General features: G+C 35.8%; 1 non-coding gene across 1 annotated transcript; it reads left to right on the top strand.

Moving 5' to 3' along the window:
• The first annotated feature begins 1,739 nt into the window (after positions 1–1,739).
• LOC131223122 (small nucleolar RNA R71) lies at positions 1,740–1,846 on the top strand. The gene has a single exon (XR_009160300.1). It is a non-coding gene; the product is annotated as a small nucleolar RNA R71 (small nucleolar RNA).
• Positions 1,847–16,462: the final 14,616 nt, after the last annotated feature.

The raw sequence follows: 16,462 nt of genomic DNA on the forward strand, positions 1-16,462 counted from the left end.
AGTACTGGCGTAGTATCAAGCATGGCACCGATCTCCCTAATCATATCATTATCAAAATCATGGGAGTGGGCGAGGACTGTCTCTAGAGGGTCAGAGGATAAGGTCAAAGGTGTTCTATCTTTCACAAAAAATTTAATCATGTTAATGTCGTCGAAATCATCATCATCCTCTAACCATTTGCCTATGTTAAAAAAGATATTCAACTCCAATGTCATATTCCCGAAAGACATACTCATGACTCCATTCTTGCAATTAATGATTGCGTTTGAAGTGCCTAGGAATGTGCGACCAAGAATGACAGGATTTTGAGCGCTCATGTTACTGATGGGTTCCATATCCAGGATGATAAAATCTACATGGTAGTAAAATCTATCAACCTAGACCAACACATCCTCAATTATCCCTCTCGATACACGAACTGAGCGATCAGCAAGTTGTAGTGTGGTTAGGGTAGGTTTTAATTCACCCAAACCTAGCTGTTTGTAGACCACGTAGGGAATCAGATTTATGATCGCTCCTAAGTCAAGAAGTGTGTGCTCAATTTGGTAGTTCCTGATTACACAAGGTACCAGGATCTTTGAATTTCTATGGCACATCTTGCTTTAGGATAGCATTCACTTTTTTACTTAAAAATATTTTCTTTTGAATATTTTGCTGTCTTTTGGTTGTACATAAGTCTTTTAGAAATTTGGCATATGAAGGCATTTGTTTAACCGTATCCAGTAGAGAAATATTGACCTTCACTTATTTCATCACCTCTAAAATGTCCTGAGAGTTAGAGAGAGGTTTTGGTGCAACCAACCATTGGGGAAATGGAGCAATCTGCTTCCCTTGAGGTTTTGATTCTAATTCTTGTGGAGCAATTCTAGGTCTATCATTATTGTCCTCTTCCGGGTCCATAGGCTTTTCAGCCCTAACCGAAATGGTTTTGTCAATGGTCTTCCTACTCCTAAGAGTGGTGATTAATTTAGCTTACTCCATCTGATTTGAAGATCTTGGGTCACTAACTTCATCTTGTAGTTTTGAATTAGGAAGAGGTTGAGCTGGAAGGCTCTCCTTATTCCCAATTGCTTTTTTAGCCTCAAGTCCTTGTATGGCTTTTGTAAGGTCTTAAAAGGCTTGTAGCATACCCTGATTGAAAAACACTTACTTTTGAAAGTGTTTTAGAGCCGGTTCTTCTTGAGGTTTCTCTTGATTTGGAATTTGGTTGAAGAAACCTTGACGGGTAGCGGTTTGTCCATTCCTTCAACTGAAGTTTGGATGATTTCTCCAACTAGGATTGTATGTAATGGAGGTAGGTCCATTGAAAGGTCTTTGGTAATTGTTCACGGTATTGGATTGCTCATTCAACTCCTCTTGAAAGGCAGGTATTGTTGGACAATTTTCAATTGTGTGAATGTTGTAAGCACTAATACTACAAACAATTTCCTTAGCCTTATCCTTCTTTAATTCCATAGCCTCGAGTTTCCTGGTAAGATTAACCACTTTAGCACTGATATCATCGTCCTCTTTCAGGAGATACATTCCACCCATTTCTTTGGATTCAGTCGGCCTAGACATGGTGCTTGGTTTTGGGGAGATGTCCCATGATTGTGTGTTCTTAGCAAGCTTATCAAAGTAATCCTACACATCATTGACACTTTTATTCATAAATTCCCCATTACACATTGTCTCGACTAATTGACGCATGGGAGATGTCAGTCCATCATAAAAAAAAGTTCATGATGCACCATGTTTCAAAACCATGTTGTGAGCATGAATTGACAAGATCCTTGAACCGCTCCCAACATTGGAAGAATGTTTCATCTTCCCTTTAGGCGAAGTTCATGATCGACTTTTTGAGGGTGTTCGTCTTATGGTATGGGAAAATTTTCTTTATGAACTCCCTTGTCATGTCATTCCATCTACCAATAGATCGAAGATGTAGTGAATGCAACCATATCTTAGCTTTCTTTTTCAAAGAAAAGGGAAAGATTTTCAACCTGACCGTGTCATTAGACACGTTAGGAAAGTATAGAGTGACTATGATCTCATCAAACTCTTTCAAATGTAAATATGGATTTTCTGACTCAAGGCCATGAAATTTTGGAAGGAGTTGGATCACCCTTGGCTTGATATCCACGTGTCCCATATTCTCTAAAAAAACCATGCATGAGGGCGTGCTCACCCCTGCCGGTTATAAATAATCTCGTAAAGTACGGGGCGAAGGTGGTTAATGCACCTTATTCTCATTATGGACTTCCCCAACCCTAGGTTGAGGTTGTCCTTCTGGTTGATTGGCCAGTTGATTTGTAGCCATAACCTCAATTAACTCTAGGGATCTCGAGTGGTGTCTAATCCTGTAATAGATAGATAACCCCTCTACCAATCCTCTTTCACTTAAAAGACGTCGAGTGTTGTCCCGGACCCACTTGGGCATGAAACACATGCAGTTCTCAATCTCAGATTCTAACCTAAACCTAAAAGAAAAGTAATCTAGAATTAGAAAGAGACAATATTTGGAAAGAAGGTACCAAATTAGAAGTTCCTAATTAAGATCCTGCAAAACAAAAGAAAATAATTCAGTTTCTAAAATAGGAATTCTAAAATTAGAGATTTCTAAAAATAGAAAGTACACTAGTTTTTAAAAGAAGAGAGTTTCTAAAAACTGATTAGGAAAGTTCTAAACCTGAAAGTAAGTTTCTAAAAAGAAAAGAAATCCTAGAATTAGAAAGTTTCAAAAAATAGAAAATAAAACTTAATCCTAAAAATAGAAAAAAAATAGAAAAATTAGAAAGAGATTACCAATTTAGAAAGTCTATATCAGGATCTTACAAAATAAGAAAGTTAGGTTAGTTTCTAAAAATCAAATAAAAAAACCTAAACCTAAGATTAGAAAACCCTAATCTTAACCTAATTCTAAAACTAGTTAATCTCAGAAAAATGCAACCATTAGTCCCCGACAATGGCGCTAAAAACTTGTTCACAACCCCAAGTGTAGGGTCGCGATGTAGTAATAATCTTAGTAAGACCGAGGTCAAATCCACAGGGACTGAACCTTATACATATTTTAAAAGTAACTCAAACTAGAACTAGAAGAAGATTTAATCTAAATCAGGAGAATGTAAAAGAATAATGGTGAATTATTAAACTAAAACTTTTTAAATTCAATGGTTGGAAACTAGGGTTTCCAAGGATCCACTTGTAGAGATTAGGGAGATCTATGCTTGATTCATAAACACAACTGGAATTAGAGTCCCATCTTCATCCAATTGGAAGATACATCATTAAAAACCAACGACGAACTACTTTTGATCTAGTTTTCAATGAATGATAGGTGTGAGAACTAGAAGTGACTCCATTACTAAACCATGCCGATGAGACAATGGTGAACAACAGGGTTCCCAAGTTCATAATCCCTATAATGAAAAGAACATACTCAAAGCTATCACAAATCCATTGTAATTTAAGTCACAACAAACCATTAAAAACTAAGAGTATTCCTCATAATCAAACTAGAATCAAAGAGAGTTCAATAAACATGAATCAAAGCCATGGAAAGGATCCCATCACGCTACAAGCTTCACCTCTTAGCCTTAGCCCTAGCTAAGAGGTTTAGCCAATCATAATTATGATTAACTAAGATCTCTTAAAGGAGAGGCATAAACAAAACTAACTAAGAAGAAGGGAGAAAGACTCCTGATGATGGCCGACCATCCTCCACAGCTCTCTCTCTCTCTCTCTCTCTCTCTCTCTTTCCTTTTCTTGTTTCATATAAACACTCCACGACTGCCTTTTACATGTTCTCTCTCTCTCTTTCCTTTTATAAGAATGGGAAGGTCGGCTAAGCTGGAGTCGGTTCAGCGTGCGTAAACTCCACACCTCTCTTTGCGCAGTGAAACTGTGAAACCGGTTGCATTTGGAACGAGTTTGGGACGGCTGACCATCCCAAACTCCGATTCTGACTCCATGGTGGGGTTTAAGACCCCCTTTTACAACTTGTGGATAGTCCGGATCACTGATTTGACCGTGATTAAGTTCACATAACAACCCAAAATGGGTTGGACGCTGCTGCTCACGTTCTTACGCATGAACCTGCGCTGGGATGCTCGGTGGGGCACCGATCAGTGTTAATGGAGAAATCCACTCTGTCCATTGGATTCCTCTTAGAATTTCAGTCAGGAATGAGCATTTTTGCTCAAGTTTGTTGTGACCTATGGGATCTTTCTTCTTGTCGTTCATCCTACGTTTGAACATGGTCATCATATGTGCACGTGCATGACAGTAGATGGACACCATGGTTGAGGTCGGTTCCTTCGTCCAGTTCGAATGGATGGTCCAAATCAACCATCAGGACGATGGTGGTGGGTCACTCATCATTTCAGCGTTCGTCCCTTGCGGACATTGGACTTGAATCCGGGTAGAAGTCGGGTCAGCGACCTTTAACTGCTTTCTCGGGTCCGGTACACAGCAGGTGTACTCCTGCTGTGTACAGCAGTTATACATAAGTGGGGTCCACCTTGATGCTTTGAGAAATCTACTCCATCCATTCATTTTTTCATCTAATTTAAGGGGTGAAGCCCAAATATGAGGCATATCCAGAGATCAGGTGGGCCCCAAATTGGCGATTTATGGCTGATCTCTCCATTAGACCACTTCCACAAAGATTCAGGGGCTGAAATTTTACATGTATGGTTACTTTATGATCCTCGGGCTGGATATAAAGTTTTGTGCCAAATGGATGGAGGGAACCTTGTGATCTTGCATTCAAGACTGTTTTCAGGCTTCTTTATCTTCAATCACTTGATTTTCTCAGATCTTTGGCATGTGAATTCTTTAATCTCGGTCTCTTAAGATCTATCCCTTGCCTTGGTGATTCTTGAGCACCAAATTTAAGATTTTAGTACCCTTTTCAATCCAAGCTCTTAAATTCACCTTGCAACACAAACATGATTAAATTAGAATGTTTAACATTATCATGTTCATAAAATTAGGTAATAACTACGGTCTAATATGCAATATTTAACTGTTAACATCTACTAAGTTTAAGACTCTACTGGAGTTCATGTCATGAAGTAGAACAAGATGGAAAGTTTAAGATTTACTAAATTCAAGTTTTACTACACTTCTAATAGAAGATCAAGTTTCATCTTCAACTTCGAGCTCTATTGAAGATTCGAGTAGAAGAACAAGTTCCGAAAAATTTAAGCTACTTCAATGTTCATTCATTTTAGGTATAACAGACCTTAGAAAGACCTTAGGCTTAGGTTCTTTCAAGATACAAACTTATATAGGTTTTTATACTTACGTTAGGCTATACTTCGACTAGTCTAAGCATAGGTTCGACTAGTTGTGGCTCGACCAGTCTAAAGAAATCTTCAACCATTCCAAGTTTGAATTCAAAAAAATGGATTTTTCTGTTGCTTCTTCAACCAGTTGAGCAGACTGCTCGACCAGTTGAAGAAGGGCCTTCAACCAGTCGAGGGTTGCTTGACTCGAAGTCTAGCAACTAAATTGTGGCACCCTCGACCAGTCGAAGCCCATGCTTGACCAGTCGAACAGGGCCCTCGACCAGTCGAGCAAGGCCTTTGACCAGTCGAAGTTCGGTTTTATCTGATCGTGCTCAAATTTTAAAAATTTGTTAATCCTTAGACGAGTTGAAGAAAACCTTAGACGAGTCGAAGTCACAACTTTTCAGCCTATATATAAAGGCCTTCTCTCAATCCAAAATTAACAATTCAAGATGATAAAAGCCTTCATCAAGAGAGAGAGAGAGAGGTCCCTATTATTGTCAAGCTATTGCATAGTATTTTTAATATTTCTTTAATAGCCTTTTGTTTTAATTCTTAGATCTCTTATTTTATAAATCTTATTCTATAAAGAGAGTAGATACTCTTCTTTGAGATCTTGAGGAATTCAAACAAGTAGCCTTTGGTTTGAATCGGTTTAAAATTAATCTAGAACCTATAACCCTTGTTTATGAAACTGGACATTGAACAATTTACTTTAGGAGAAGCGGTTCTACAGGCTATATCAAGAGATACATCTTCAAGGTGAAGATAAGTATATTCTATCTTTTGTATTTTAGTTTTATTGAGATAGCTAGAAAATCTCATTTGTTGGTTTGCCTGAGATAGCCAGAAATCTCAGTGAGGGGTTTTTTGTTTGTGATCGCCCGTTAAAATCACAACTGTATCAGGTTTTAGGATAACCCTGTGAAAACCTTGTTTATAGTGAAAGCCAATATCACGTGGATAGTGATTATTAGGAGTGGAGTAGGTGTGGCTGTTTGGGAACATTTGTTGTACACACCGAACCATTATAATACGTGGTGTTGTGGTGAATGTTTAATTTTTGCATTTGTGGAGAATGAAAGTGGTGAATGTTTGTAATATATAACTTTATTTTCTCTTACTTGATTTGAGATCTTGACCTTTACAAACGTTCGTGAAATAAGGTTGTCCTACCTAAAACTTTATTTTTGGTGAAGGTTGCCTACGTACTAAGTTTGAATCAATTTTTCAATATTAGTGCTATTGAGATTTCTAATTTATTTATTATTTCAGCTCTTTAGTTTTTTTTTTGTGGCATAGTTCTATTCACCCCCCCTCTAAGACTGTTAAGCTTGCCCTTTTCAAGTGGTATCAGAACTACGTTGCTCATTTTTTTGGATTAATTTTCTTTAGTTAAAAGATCTAGAGCTTTCATTATGTCAAATTTCGATAGCTTGTCTATTACCAGGACACCACTTTTTGATGGCTCTAACTATGCATACTGGAAAGTCCGAATGAAGATTTTTCTAAAATCATTAGATGAAAGCGTGTGGCAAGCCACTGTAACCAAATGGAAACCTCCTATGTCTGAAGTATTAGGTAGTGATGGAACTAAATCTATGAGAAAAACTGCATTCTTTTTATGGACTGCAGCTCAGAAAAGCGAAAGTAGTGCTAATGCTAAGGCCTTAAATGTCATAACTTGTGCTCTATCACTTGATGAATTCAAGAGAATTATTTCATGTGATATAGCTAAACAAGCCTGGGATACGCTTGAAATGACACATCAAAGAACTTCTATAGTCAAGAAATCAAAAGTTCAAATCCTCACTACTAGATTTGAGGAAATTCATATGTAAAAAAATGAAACTTTCATGGACTTCTATACGAAACTAAATGATATAGTAAATTCCATGTGGGGTCTAGGAGATGGAATATGTAAGTGCTATGATTTCTAGCTCCTATAATTGTCAAATTTGGTAGTGCCAAAACCTCTCTTGGAATCTGTGTCTTATGTAGCTCTTTTACATCATGAAGACTTTGCATCACTCAAGAACAAAGGTCTTTACTTCAAGAAAGGAAAGATTACATGGTCATGTTCGAGCACAACATTAAGTGTGTGTTCAATGGTCAAGATTCATAATTCAAGCTCCAAGTCAACACAAAGTCGTTTTACTTTGAACCTCAAGCTCAAGATTCAAGATATTTCAAGTTCAAGCTTCTTAAGGCTACAAATTCAAGTTTTAATATTCTTCAAAAAGTCACAAGTTCAAGCTTCATTCTATGACAAGATCTCAAGCTTCATGAACTTCAAAGAACGACTATCAACTGAAGAAAAAGAAGTTTCAATGTTCATACATCATGTTTAAGGTATGAATGACCCTAGATTGACCATAGGTAAGTCATTTTGAATACATAATTCACTTAAATCATTTTATAAGTGAATACATTGTTTCTCAACTAGTCTTGGACTTTGTTCGACTAGTCTTAACACTGGCTTAACCAGTCCAAGAAATTCCTTGACCAATCCTAAGTTTGTTGTAAATTTTTAAAATTTTTTGTTAAGTCACGACCAGTCCTAGAGACTGCTCGACCAGTCGTGTGAACAGTGCTGGACTCGTTCTTGACCAGTCCTGCAGCTATGACTCAAAGTCCAGCAACTATTTTAGGTTCCACACAACCAGTCGAGGTTAGGTCATGACCTGTCGTGGAGGTCCCTCGACCAGTCGTGAAGGGCCTATGACCAATCGTGGAATGACTTTATCTTATCGCGCTCAAAATTTCAAAAATCTGTTGGTCCTATGACCAATTGTGGTGTCCTCAGGATCAATTGTGAACGTGATTTCTTCACTTATAAATAGAGCACGAATTTCAGAGTTTTTCATTGAATTCAAGCTAAATCAATACGCCACTCTGAGAGATAAGTTAGTGTTCTTTTTAAGCTATATTGTGCTCATATAATATTCTCTTAATTTAGCTTTGTTATATTTGATTTTGTATTCTATATTCCATTCATATTTGAAGAAGGGATTGATAATTGCCCTTTTCTTGGAATCAAAATCAAATAGAGCTAGCCCAACTTGATTTAATTTAAAATTAATTTAGAACCTAGAACTATTTCATAAGTGAGTTTGGACATTAAACTTCTACGTTGAAATTCTACTCCAATTTAGTTCTTCCGGGTGGCATCAAAAAGAGAATATCCAGGTATTTTACATTATTATAAATTTATGTTTTGGTTTTTAAGATTGTGCCAGAATAACCTCTGATTTGGTTTGTCTGAGGTGATCCAAAAAACTCAGAGTGTGAGGTTTTTTGAATTGTGTAAGCCCGCTTGAAAGACACAACTGTGAGGGTTTTAGGTGAACCTGGAAAAACCTATTTTCATAGTGAACGCTAATATCCACTGTGTGAGGATATTAAGAGTGGAGTAGTTATGTGGCTATTTTTCTAAACAGTTGGTGTACACACAAGCGAACCACTATACTTTCTGGTCTTATGGATTTATTGTTTATTTCTTTTTATGGATGACTGTAAATTTTTTTTTTTGCATTGTGGAGAATGTTGTAATTTCTTTTATGCAAGTGTGGGAATTTTGTAATAGCATAGATTTCTTTCCTTACTATTTATTTCTTTATTCCTCTGTATCAATTTGAGTTTTTGATACACAAACCATTCTAGTAAGGTTGTCCTGCCATAAACCCTTGGTTTTTATGGTGTAAGGTTGTCCTTAGAACAGCATCTGTATCAACTTCTCATTACTCGTTCTTTTAAGGTTGTCTTTAAATTCAGTATTGTGAGATTGTCTATTACTATCTGTATTTAATTTATTTAAATTCCGCTGCTAAGTTTTAATTTGGCATAGTCCTATTCACCCCCCTCCCTCTAGGACATATAGCCCATCCTTTTCTAGTGGTATCAAAGCCTAATAACTCGCTTTTAATTATTTTTATTGGATTTATTTCCTGAGCTAATCGATCTGAGCTATTTGAGATGTCAAATTTTGATAGTCTTTCAGTCACTAGGCCTCCACCATTTGATGACTCCAATTATGCGTATTGGAAAGCCATGATGAGAATTTTCTTAAAATCCATAGATGAGAGCGTGTAGCAAGCCACGGTGACTGAATGGACCCCTCCTACTACTGAAGTAACTGACAACGATGGATCCAAAACTATGAGAGTTACACCGTACTTCTCTTGGACCACTCTTTAGAAAAATGAGAGTAGTGTCAATGTAAAGGCTTTAAATGCCATAACTTGCGCACTAACGCCGGATGAATTCAAAAGAATTATATCCTGTGATACTGCAAAGCAAGCCAGGGATATTTTAGAAATGACACACGAGGGAACAACAATCATTAAGAAATCTAAAGTCCAAATCCTCAACCAAATTTGAGAAAATACGTATGGAGGAAAGTGAAACTTTCATGGACTTTTATACTAGATTGAATGACATTGTTAACTCTATGTGGGGTCTCGGTGATAAAATCCCAGAAAGTAAAGTCTGTGCAAAGATACTACGTTCACTACCTGAACGGTTCAATTTAAAGGTGACCGTGATCCAGAAACTTCATGATACGGATAATATGAGGGTAGAAGAGTTAGTTGGTTCTTTACAAACCTATGAGTTAAACTTTCAAGCTCCTAAAGGTAAATCCATCGCCTTTAAATCTTCTAAATGTATTTCGCAATAAATTAGTAATTCTGATTTAGAAAATTCTGAAGATGATATGGCCCTTTTAGCTAAAAAGTTTTATAAGATTTTCAAAAGTAAAAAGAGGATTGATTTTTAAAAATCAAATGATAAGAAAAGATCTAAATCTAAAACTTGGAAATCTTTAAAAGATAGTCAATGTTACGACTGCCATAAATATGGGCATTTAGCGAACAAGTGTCCTAAAAAGGACAAACTTAAAAAGAAAGGTATGTTGGTTACTTGGGATGAATCTTCTGACTCTAAAGCCTCTTCTTAATCAGAAGAATCTGAAACCGAGTCAGGTAATGAAGTTAAAGCCCTTATAACTCTAGCTAAGTTCACTTTTTTCAGATCATGATGATACAACTAGTGAAGAAAATCTGAATAGTGATCATGAAAATGAAGAAGATCTTCAAGATGCGTATAATGCCCTTTACAAGGAGAGTTGTAAAATTGTGGTAAAACTAAAACTTCAAAAAGAAAAGTTTTTGGAACTTAAAGAAAATTTTGATACTCTTGTTTTAGAAAAATCTCACATTTCAGATTCTTTTGAAAAAACTAAATGCGATTTAGATTTCAAAACCTCCCTTATTGAAAATCTAAAATCTGAAAATGAAAAACTAAAACTTGAAATCTCTTAACTTTTGAGTTTAAAGGATACATGGAGATATACCCAAGGTGATCCTAAGTTAGAAAAACTATTATTTGGATCCAGAAAATGTGGTAACCGATCCGGTTTGGGCTACGACAAAAATATTCCTCCCAAACATAAGAATACTCCTCCTAAGTTTGTGAAAGGAGAGTCTTCAAACTTAAAAGGAAAAAGTTCAAATCAAAATTATTCTAAAAATGCTAAAACTTTTCAATCCTTAAAACCTAAAAGTAACCATATCAACTATAAAAATCAGAATCGTAATCATTTAGCTGAGAAAATTGTTGATTTACTTAAGGAGCTCTTAAAATCTAACTCAATGGGTCGGTCTTATAACAACTACAATCATAAGAAGACCAACTATTCTCCTAAACCTAAGATAGTAATGAAATGGGTTCCTGAGGTTACTTGCTTGGTTGCCCACACGGCTTTCAAAGCATCAAGCCATTTAAAGTGGTACCTAGACAGTGGATACTCCAGGCACATGACTGGTGACAAAGGTCTGTTCACCACTCTTAAAGACATGATTGACGGTTCAGTCACATTTGGTGATGGTAGCAACTGCAGGATTATTAGCCAAGGTACGGTTCAACTTTCTAACCTCCCTTTATTTGAGAAAGTTTTATATGTAGAAGGTTTAAAACACAACTTATTAAGCATTTCTCAAATATGCGATAAAAATTATAGCGTAAAATTTTCTAACCTAAGGTGTGAAATTTTAAATAAAAATAGTTCTGTAATATTAACTAGTCGCAGAACTTTTAAAAATTGCTATATTGTAAGTGATTCTAGCTCATCTAATCTATCGTGTAACATGGTCCATACCGATGATACCAAGTTATGGGATAAATGCCTTGGACATGTATACTGCTATAACTTATATAGATTGAGTAAAAGAGAGTTAGTAAGAGGCTTACCCAAATTACAAAAAATAGATAAAATATGTTGTGAATGTCAGATTGGCAAGTAAACTAGGAGTTCTCATAAAAAATGGACTCCAATGCCACATCTAAACTACTCGAACTCCTCCACATGGATCTTATTGGACCAACTAGAACGAAGGGTCGAGGTGGCAAGAAGTACATACTGGTAATCATCGATGACTTTACCAGATATACTTGGGTATAGTCTTCTTAAGAGATAAATCAGAACCTCTTGATGAAGTTAAAAGGGTACTTAGACATATCCAAACTAAAAAAGAGACTCAAGTCTGTAAGATCCATAGCGATCATGGATAAGAATTTGAGAATAGCGGTTTTGAGAAGTTTTGCAGTGATCAGGGAATATCACATGAATTCTCTGTGCCCAAAACACCACAACAAAATGGTATAGTAGAAAGGAAAAATAGAGTGCTTCAAGAAATGGTAAATATAATGTTAAATAGTATGAAGTTCCTTAAAAATCTTTGGACCGAAGCCATAAATACTGCATGTTATATAATTAACCATATTTATACAAGAAAATCAAATGGTAAAATGGCTTATGAAATGTGGTTTGATAAGAAGCCTATTGTCAAATACTTTTGAGTTTTTGGCAGCAAGTACTACATTTTACGTCGAGAAAATTTGGATAAGTTTGACACCAAAAGTGATGAAGGAATATTTTTAGGGTATGCTTTGAATAGTCGAGCATATCAGGTTCTAAATAGGAGAACTGGTGTAATTTAAGAATCCATTAATGTGGTTATTGACGATCACTTGAATACACCTGTCTCAAGTTCAGATAATGATGAAGTACTTCTAATTGATAAACCAGATTCTTCATCAAGTCAAAACAACTCTGAACCGAGAATTGTTAAAGATCATCTAACTAATCAAATTCTTGGAAAGACTCTCACTGGTGTACGTACTTGTAGACAATTAGAAGACATGTGTAACTACGTGTGCTTTACGTCCCAGATAGAACCGGCTAACGTAAAAAAAGCTCTTATTGACGAAAACTAGATAGTTGCGATGCAAGAAGAGCTTAATCAATTTGTTAGAAATGATGTTTGGTACTTAGTTCCTCGACCAAAAGATAAACATATTATCAGAACTAAGTGGATTTTTAAAAATAAGTCTGATGAACTTGGTAATATAATTCGAAACAAGGCTAGACTGGTTGTACAAGGGTACACTCAAATTGAAGGCATCGATTATGATGAAACTTTTGCCCCAATAGCTCGTCTTAAATTAATCAGACTATTTTTATCTATTGCTAACTTTAGAAAGTTCAAAATTTATCAAATGGATGTAAAGAGTGATTTTTTAAATGGCGATTTGCATGAAGAAGTGTATGTTGAACAACCAATAGGTTTTGAAGACCCTAAGAATACTGATCATGTCTATTGCCTAAAAAAGGCTCTCTACAGTTTAAAACAAGCTCCCAGGGCATGATATGAAAAATTGAATAAGTTTCTACTAAGTCATAACTTTATAATGGGAAGTGTTGATTAAACTTTGTTTATAAAGAAACATAATGATCACATTTTAATAGTACAAATTTATGTTGATGATATTATTTATGGATCTACCTGTGTTAACATGACGGTTTAATTTGTAGATCTTATGAAATCTAAGTTCGAATAAGCATGGTTAGGGAATTGAATTATTTCCTAGGGTTGCAAGTTAAACAGCAACCTGATGGCTTCTTTATTTCTCAAATCAAATATGCTCTAAACTTAGTTAAAAAGTATGGATTTGAGAATGGGAAAATTTTTAATACTCCTATGAGTATGACTCTAAAACTCTCAAAGGACTCTACAGGTAAGAAAGTGGATCCTAAATTATATCGTAGTATGATAGGTAGTTTGTTGTATTTAACTACAAGCTGACCTAATATTGCATTTAGCGTAGGAATTTGTGCTAGATATCAATCTAACCCTAAAGAGTCACATTTAACTGCTGTTAAGCGGATTATGTGATATGTCGCAAGTACAGCTAATCTGGGTCTTTGGTATCCATATGATACTAGTGTTCAATTAGCTGGGTACACTGATGCTGATTGGGCTGGTAATGTTGATGATAGGAAATCAACCAGTGGTGGTTGTTTCTATGTTGGGAACTATTTAGTTTCTTGGCAGAGTAAGAAACAACGTTTGTTTCGCTCTCTATCGCTGAGGCTAAATACATTACTGCACGTAATGCATGCACTCAGCTTGTATGGTTGAAAAGAATGTTAAACAATTATAGAATTGCACAGGACTTTATAGTTTTGTATTGTGATAATTCCAGTGTAATAAATATATCTAAAAATTCAATCCAGCATTCATGAACCAAGCACATTGACATTGGATATCACTACATTCGTGAGTTAGTGGAAGAAAAGACAATTACTTTGGAATACATTCCGACCGAGACTCAACTTGCTGACATATTCACAAAATCGCTCGACAAAAGCAGGTTTTCTAAATTGAAATTTGATCTTGGTATGTGTAATTTGAATTGATTATTCATGCATTTCTGTATTATATTGTATATACTTATTAGTTTGTATGGTTAAATTTTAAAATTTAATGAAAAATGCTCATTTTTGGCTGTGCAAGACTAGTCGAGTACATAATCGACCAGTCGTGGCACGACCGGTCGAGCATGTACTCAACCAGTCATGGAATCGCGGGTTTAACTATATTTGGGAGAAAAATCCCTCTTTTCTTCATTTGGGCTTCTTCTCCAACGGGTCTAAGCACGACCGGTCGAACCCATCTCCATTGATCTTCATGGTTAGTGGTTTATTTCTATTTTCCTTATAGATTCAAGTCCATATCACTTCCTTTTCATCTTTAGAGTGATTTATTTCTTGTTTCATTGAGGTTTTTAGAGTTTTCTTCTCCAAAATCTGATTTTGAGAAAAACCACCCTTCATCTTTTGTAACCTCTTGATTTCTTGTATTCTAGTTGCAGATGGATGGCAGAGGTAGAAAGAATAGTTCTCATAGTCCTTCAACATCTAGATCGACACCTATCACAAGGCGCCACCTTCGGTCACCCAAAGCTGATCTCTCCTATGTGCGGGATTTACGGTTATGCAATGTTATAGTTGACCGACCTGTTCATGTTGAACATCTTGCTCCATTTGAAATCCTTCCTTTTCTCCAATCTATAGGATGGGCTAACATTCTACATTGGGGGTGGGCTAGCATACCTGTCTATTGCGCAGGTTATGTATGCATATATTTCTAATTTTTTAACTAAATTTAACTTTTATTATAGCAACTAGAGAAGGTCCATTTGAAGTAGACTGACATTTGATTTCTGGCCGAATGGAGATACCTGTCAATGATGAAGGTATTCCAATTAGCACTCTAGTAGCTAAACCATCTAAATCAGAAAAACATATGCTTACTAGAGTATTGTGCAATATAAATGCGTAATGGAGTCAAAATGGGAATGTGCTTACTTCAAAATACTTATTACCTAGATACAGGGTCCTTCAAAGGATATTTATTACAAATCTTTATCCATGTTCTAGTAACAAAACCGAACTCACCTCTTTCATGGTTCGGATTTTGCATTCTATCATCTCTTGAACCAATGTGTGTCTTCTTTTTTTAATCTGTCATTCCATCATACAATTTCGTCTCCATCCTGGACATAGTGATATCCCTTTTGCATATCTTATGACTGTGTTGGCCACCCATATGTTAGTGGCTATGCCTGTTTGAGAGGCTCCTATTCAACACCTTATTTTCAACAACTCCAATATAAACAAGATGAATTTGAGGTTGGCCGCAGGCCAGGTCAATGTGGGTGGTGGTGGAGTTGAAGCAGTAAATGAAGAAGAAGGTGATTTACCTCCTGATGACATAAACATGGATGATATCTTTGATGAGATCGAATCAGATTCTAAGGCTAACCCTGATTATCAGCCTTCTGATTTTGCTGAGAGGTTAAATTCTCTTAAGGAACAGGTGGCTCAGATTTGTGTAACTCAGGATTCGCAATTTGTTTATATGCGTAAATAAATGAGGCACATTAATAAGGGTTTACATTAGATTGATCCATCTATTCCTGCTCCCTCTTCAGGATCTAATTAGTATTTTCTAATCTTGGTTTGTAATAACTTTAATGCTACTTGGTTTATTTTGTCTTATGAGGTTATTCTTGACTTAACTTGGTAGTACTTGGTTGAACTTGGTTAATTCTGTTTGAATATGACTTGCTTATGGATTTCATATGATGACTTTCTTGATCATTTATTCCTCAATACTCTTCTTATTCTTCCTTCTATATATAATTCCACTTCTATTTCTTGATTCCTTCCTTTGTCATATTGTGACAAAAAGGGGGAGAATTTTGGCATGCTTAATATATGGTGATTATAGTGTATATTGGTATGGCATGTGGATTATGGATGATTGATTGTGAATGATTCTATTTTGTGAAGGGGAGTTAAGTAAGGGGGAGTATTGTGAAATTGATTGTTGGTGGAAGTAATGCGAGTTGATGCTCGTTTTTTTTTTATATATATATAACTGGTGCATGATTCTTTATGCATATAATGCTTATGTTTGTATGGAGTGTGTTTTGTCACAAATTTGACAAAGGGGTAGATCGTAAGTGCTATGGTTTCTAGCTCGTATAATTGTTAAATTTGGTAGTGCCAAAACCTCTCTTGGAATCTATGTCTTGTGTAGCTCTTTTACATCATAAAGACTTTGCATCACTTAAGAACAAAGGTCTTTACTTCAAGAAAGGCAAAATTACATGGTCATGTTCGAGCACAACATCAAGTGTGTGTTCAATGGTCAAGATTCATAATTTAAGCTCCAAGTTAAGACAAGGTCATTTTACTTTGAACCTCAAGCTCAAGATTCAAGATATTTCAAGTTCAAGATTCTTAAGGCTACAAATTCAAGTTTTACTATTCTTCAAAAAGTCAC

This window comes from Magnolia sinica, chromosome 1, assembly GCF_029962835.1.
Source record: "Magnolia sinica isolate HGM2019 chromosome 1, MsV1, whole genome shotgun sequence".
Lineage (NCBI taxonomy): Eukaryota > Viridiplantae > Streptophyta > Magnoliopsida > Magnoliales > Magnoliaceae > Magnolia > Magnolia sinica.